We start from the raw sequence: 6992 nt of genomic DNA on the forward strand, positions 1-6992 counted from the left end.
TATCTGCCTGGTGCTATTTAAGCCTTTTCTATCTGAATGCCTAGATGTCTTGCTAGACTAGCTAAGTTTTCCTCAATAATTTCCTCAAATATGTTGACCAAACTTTACAGTTTTTCTTCTCCCTCAGAAATACCTATAATTCCTAGGTTTGGATGTTTTACTTAGCCCCATGCCTCTCAAAGGTTTTGTTCCTTTTTAAATGTTTTTTCTTTATTTTTCTCTGACTGGATTAATTCTAAAGACCTGTCTTCAAGTTCTGAGATTCTTTCTTCTGCTTGGTCTGGTCTGTTGTTAAAGCTTTCAACTGCATTTTGTAATTCCTTCAATTTTTTTTTTATTTTCAGAAGTTCCATTGGTTTGTTTGTTTAATATCTATCTTTTTGGTAAATTTCTCATTCATATCCTGAATTGATTTTCTGATTTCTTTGCATTAGTTTTCATATTTATCTTGGATCTAATGGAACTTCTAGAAAATCAATATTTTGAATCCTTTATCTGGTATCTTAAAGATTTTATTTTCATTAGAATCTATTGGAATCTATTACTGGATAGTTAGTGTGATCTTTTTGGGGTGTTATCCTATCCTATTTTTTTATGCTTCCAGAATTGTTACACTGGTTCCTTCTCATTTGTAGAAACTGTCACTTCTTTTTATTTTTGAATTTACTTTTGATGGAAGTTTTTTCTTGAAATTGCAATTATATTGCATGTTGAGTAGGGTCATTTGGCTTTCCTTCTGGGTGCTTTCAATGGCAGACACTCTATATGAATTCTTTGGTTATAGATAGCCTTAGTGTGGTGGCTTTTTCAAATGCCAGTGACTGTAGCAGTGCGTCAGGTATGTGAGCAAACTCATGGCCTCCTGCAGAATTAGAGTGGCAGAGATCTCAAGAACCTTATCTTTAAAAAAATTAATAATAATAATAATAATAATAAAAGAACCTTATCTTGTTCCCAAGTTCCATGCACTTGATTGTCAAGTTTTGCACTGGGTTTAGAAGATCAGCCTCCAAGCCATTAGGCGTCGTTTGAAGGTAAAGAGCCAGCTGCAGGCCAGGCTCAGTGGTTCACGCCTGTAATCCCAACACTTTGGGAGGCCAAGGTGAGCAGATCACCTGAGGTCAGGTTCGAGGCCAGCCTGGCCAACATGGTGAAACCCCATCTCTACTAAAAATACAAAAATTAGCCAGATGTGGTGGTCCGTGCCTGTGATCCCAGCTACTCGGGAGGCTGAAACAGGAGAATTGCTTGAACCCAGGGGACAGAGGTTGCAATGAGCTGAGATCACACCATTGCACTCCAGCCTGGGCAACAAAAGTGAAACTCCATCTCACAAAAAAAAGAGAGAGAGAGAGAGCCAACTGCAGTACTGCAGTGATAGCAGTGGGGCTTATGCTTTGTTTACCAGAAGAAGCTTTTTAGTGCTTTAGACAGTGAGCTGGTCTGTCTAACCCAAGTGACCTGGGCTCCATACTCAGCCCCAGAAGTGAAGGGTGAAGCTGGGTGGAGCCAAACCAGGCAAGCCTACTCTCAGGCCTCCCAATGGCCTGAGAACCATTGGACCCAGGACCCATTACTTCTAGGGTAAGGAAGGTACAAACACCAGATCCAACCATGGTCTGGGGGACAGCTGTCAAATGCCTAAAAATATACCTGGGAGAGGAGCAGACAAACTATCACTTACCCAGGTTCTCTGAACAGAAACAGAAGGGCAACCCAAAGTCCAAATCCAGGTGAGCAGGTGCATGCACCAAATGCCCAGAGATATGACCAGGCAAGAAGTGAAGGAACCACCCCTGCACCAAATGTTTTGCATGGGAAGGAGAAGGGGGTTGCTCATGTTCCCAATCCAGGAGAATGCATTTGGGATCTGCCTTCTTCTCACTCCTTGGTTATCAAGACTAAGCAACCAGGATTCTGGATTTGGGGAAAGACGTTTATTTGTGGAGGCCAGTGATGACAATCCCACGAGGGCCTAGGTGAAGAGGGCAGGAAGGCTCGAGACACTGGGGACTGAGTGAAAACCACACCCATGATCTGCACCATCCATGGATGCTCCTTCATTGCTCACCTTTCTGTTGATATCAGATGGCCCCATTTTCTGTACCTTCACAGAAGGACACAGGCTAGGATCTGTGCATGGCCTTCATCCCCGGGGCCATGTAAGGACAGCAGGTGGGAAAGATCATGGGTCCTCCTGGGTCCTGCAGGGCCAGAACATTCATCACCCATACTGACCTCCTAGATGGGAATGGCTTCCCTGGGGCTGGGCCAATGGGGCCTGGGCAGGGGAGAAAGGACGTCAGGGGACAGGGAGGAAGGGTCATCGAGACCCAGCCTGGAAGGTTCTTGTCTCTGACCATCCAGGACTTACTTCCCTGCATCTATCTTTGGTCATTTTCCCTCAGCAATGACCAGCTCTGCCTCCTGATCTCAGCCTCCCAACCTGGACACAGCACCCCAGTCCCTGGCCCGGCTGCATCCACCCCATACCCTGATAACCCAGGACCCATTACTTCTAGGGTAAGGAGGGTCCAGGAGACAGAAGCTGAGGAAAGGTCTGAAGAAGTCACATCTGTCCTGGCCAGAGGGGAAAAACCATCAGATGCTGAACCAGGAGAATGTTGACCCAGGAAAGGGACCGAGGACCCAAGAAAGGAGTCAGACCACCAGGGTTTGCCTGAGAGGAAGGATCAAGGCCCCAGAGGGAAAGCAGGGCCGGCTGCATGTGCAGGACACTGGTGGGGCATATGTGTCTTAGATTCTCCCTGAATTCAGTGTCCCTGCCATGGCCAGACTCTCTACTCAGGCCTGGACATGCTGAAATAGGACAATGGCCTTGTCCTCTCTCCCCACCATTTGGCAAGAGACATAAAGGACATTCCAGGAAATGCCTTCCTGGGAGGTCCAGATTCTCTGTCTCACACCTCAGGGACTGTAGTTACTGCATCAGCCATGGTAGGTGCTGATCTCACCCAGCCTGTCCAGGCCCTTCCACTCTCCACTTTGTGACCATATCCAGGACCACCCCTCAGATCCTGAGCCTGCAAATACCCCCTTGCTGGGCGGGTGGATTCAGTAAACAGTGAGCTCCTATCCAGCCCCCAGAGCCACCTCTGTCACCTTCCTGCTGGGCATCATCCCGCCTTCACAAGCACTAAAGAGCATGGGGAGACCTGGCCAGCTGGGTTTCTGCATCACAAAGAAAATAATCCCCCAGGTTTGGATTCCCAGGGCTCTGTATGTGGAGCTGACAGACCTGAGGCCAGGAGATAGCAGGGGTCAGCCCTAGGGAGGGTGGGTCATCCACCCAGGGGACAGGGGTACACCAGCCTTGCTACTGAAAGGGCCTCCCCAGGACAGCGCCATCAGCCCTGCATGAGAGCTTTGCTAAACAGCAGTCAGAGGAGGCCATGGCAGTGGCTGAGCTCCTGCTCCAGGGCCCAACAGACCAGACCAACAGCACAATGCAGTCCTTCCCCAATGTCACAGGTCACCAAAGGGAAACTGAGGTGCTACCTAACCTTAGAGCCATCAGGGGAGATAACAGCCCAATTTCCCAAACAGGCCAGTTTCAATCCCATGACAATGACCTCTCTGCTCTCATCCTTCCCAAAATAGGACGCTGATTCTCCCCCATCATGGATTTCTCCCTTGTCCCGGGAGCCTTTTCTGCCCCCTATGATCTGGGCACTCCTGACACACACCTCCTCTCTGGTCATATCAGGGTCCCTCACTGTCAAGCAGTCCAGAAAGGACAGAACCTTGGACAGCGCCCATCTCAGCTTCACCCTTACTCCCTCACAGGGTTCAGGGCAAAGAATAAATGGCAGAGGCCAGTGAGCCCAGAGATGGTGACAGGCAGTGACCCAGGGGCAGATGCCTGGAGCAGGAGCTGGCAGGGCCACAGGGAGAAGGTGATGCAGGAAGGGAAACCCAGAAATGGGCAGGAAAGGAGGACACAGGCTCTGTGGGGCTGCAGCCCGGGGTTGGACTATGAGTGTGAAGCCATCTCAGCAAGTAAGGCCAGGTCCCATGAACAAGAGTGGGAGCACGTGGCTTCCTGCTGTGTATATGCGGTGGGGGATTCCATGCCCCATAGAACCAGATGGCCGGGGTTCAGATGGAGAAGGAGCAGGACAGGGGATCCCCAGGATAGGAGGACCCCAGTGTCCCCACCCAGGCAGGTGACTGATGAATGAGCATGCAGGGCCCTCCTGGGCTGGGCTCTCCCTTTGTCCCTCAGGATTCCTTGAAGGAACATCCGGAATCCGACCACATCTACCTGGTGGGTTCTGGGGAGTCCATGTAAAGCCAGGAGCTTGTGTTGCTAGGAGGGGTCATGGCATGTGCTGGGGGCACCAAAGAGAGAAACCCGAGGGCAGGCAGGACCTGGTCTGAGGAGGCATGGGAGCCCAGATGGAGAGATGGATGTCAGGAAAGGCTGCCCCATCAGGGAGGGTGATAGGAATGGGGGGTCTGTGGGAGTGGGCACGTGGGATTCCCTGGGCTCTGCCGAGTTCCCTCCCATAGTCACAACCTGGGGACACTGCCCATGAAGGGGCGCCTTTGCCCAGCCAGATGCTGCTGGTTCTGCCCATCCACTACCCTCTCTGCTCCAGCCACTCTGGGTCTTTCTTCAGATACCCTGGACAGCCCTGGCCTGGACCTGTCCCCTGAGAGGTGTTGGGAGAAGCTGAGTATCTGGGGACACTCTCATCAGAGTCTGAAAGGCACAGCAGGAAACATCCCTGGTCTCCAGGACTAGGCAATGAGGAAAGGGCCCCAGCTCCTCCCTTTGCCACTGAGAGGGTCGACCCTGGGTGGCCACAGTGACTTCTGCATCTGTCCCAGTCACCCTGAAACCACAACAAAACCCCAGCCCCAGACCCTGCAGGTACAATACATGTGGGGACAGTCTGTACCCAGGGGAAGCCAGTTCTCTCTTCCTAGGAGACCGGGCCTCAGGGCTGTGCCCGGGGCAGGCGGGGGCAGCACGTGCCTGTCCTTGAGAACTCAGGACCTTGAGGGTCTCTGCTCTGTGAGGCACAGCAAGGATCCTTCTGTCCAGAGACGAAAGCAGCTCCTACCCCTCCTCTGACCTCTTCCTCCTTCCCAAATCTCAACCAACAAATAGGTGTTTCAAATCTCATCATCAAATCTTCATCCATCCACATGAGAAAGCTTAAAACCCAATGGATTGACAACATCAAGAGTTGGAACAAGTGGACATGGAGATGTTACTTGTGGAAATTTAGATGTGTTCAGCTATCGGGCAGGAGAATCTGTGTCAAATTCCAGCATGGTTCAGAAGAATCAAAAAGTGTCACAGTCCAAATGTGCAACAGTGCAGGGGATAAAACTGTGGTGCATTCAAACTGAGGGATATTTTGGAACATGAGAAAGGAAGGGATTGCTGCTGCACAGAACATGGATGATCTCACACATAGAGTTGAAAGAAAGGAGTCAATCACAGAATAGAAAATGATCACTAATTCCACCTCTATAAAGTTTCCAAGAGGAAAACCCAATTCTGCTGCTAAAGATCAGAATGGAGGTGACCTGTGCCTTGCAATGGCTGTGAGGGTCACAGGAGTGTCACTTAGTGCAGGCAATGTGCCATATCTTAATCTGGGCAGGGCTTTCATGAGCACATAGGAATGCAGACATTACTGCTGTGTTCATTTTACTTCACTGGAAAAGAAGAATAAAATCAGCCGGGTGCGGTGGCTCACGCCTGTAATCCCAGCACTTTAGAAGGCTGAGGTGGGCAGATCACTTGAGGTCAGGAGTTCGAGACCACCCTGGCCAATATGGTGAAACCCCGACTCTACTAAAAATACAAAAATTAGCTGGGCATGGTGGTGTGCGCCTGTAATCCCAGCTACTCGGGAGACTGAGGCTGGAGAATCGCTTGGACCCAGGAAGCAGAGGTTGCAGTGAGCCAAGATTGTGCCACTGCACTCCAGCTTGGGCAACAGAGCCAGACTCTGTAAAAAAAAAAAAAAAAGAAAAAAGAAAGAAAGAAAGAAAGAAAGAAAAAGAAAAAGAAAAGAAAGTATAAAATCTCTTTGGGTTAAACAAAAAAAGATCCACAAAACAAACACCAGCTCTTATCAAACTTACACAACTCTGCCAGAAAACAGGAAACACAAATACCCATTAACTCACTTTTGTGGCAGTAAAACCTTCATGTCAAAAGGAGACCAGGACACAATGAGGAAGTAAAATTGCAGGCCCTACTTGGGTGCAGAGAGGGAAAATCCACAAATAAAACATTACCAGAAGGAGCTAAGATTTACTGCATTGAGTTCATTCCCCAGGTATGCAAGGTGATTTTAACACCTGAAAATCAATCATTGCCTTTACTACATAGACAGATTAGCTAGAAAAAAATTACAACTGGCAGAACAGAAGCAATTTGGCGTTGCCTAAAATTCCACATCATATCATCATGATGGAGACAGTGCAGACGCCAATGACAATAAAAAGAGGGACCTCCGTCACCCGGTAAACATGTCCACACAGCTCCAGCAAGCACCCGTCTTCCCAGTGAATCACTGTAACCTCCCCTTTAATCAGCCCCAGGCAAGGCTGCCTGCGATGGCCACACAGGCTCCAACCCGTGGGCCTCAACCTCCCGCAGAGGCTCTCCTTTGGCCACCCCATGGGGAGAGCATGAGGACAGGGCAGAGCCCTCTGATGCCCACACATGGCAGGAGCTGACGCCAGAGCCATGGGGGCTGGAGAGCAGAGCTGCTGGGGTCAGAGCTTCCTGAGGACACCCAGGCCTAAGGGAAGGCAGCTCCCTGGATGGGGGCAACCAGGCTCGGGGCTCCGACCTCAGAGCCCACATGGGAGGAGCCAGCACTCTAGGCCTTTCCTAGGGTGACTCTGAGGGGACCCTGACACGACAGGATCGCTGAATGCACCCGAGATGAAGGGGCCACCACGGGACCCTGTTCTCGTGGCAGATCAGGAGAGAGTGGCAC

The sequence above is a fragment of the Pan paniscus genome, chromosome 20 (assembly GCF_029289425.2).
Source record: "Pan paniscus chromosome 20, NHGRI_mPanPan1-v2.0_pri, whole genome shotgun sequence".
Taxonomy (NCBI): Eukaryota; Metazoa; Chordata; class Mammalia; order Primates; family Hominidae; genus Pan; species Pan paniscus.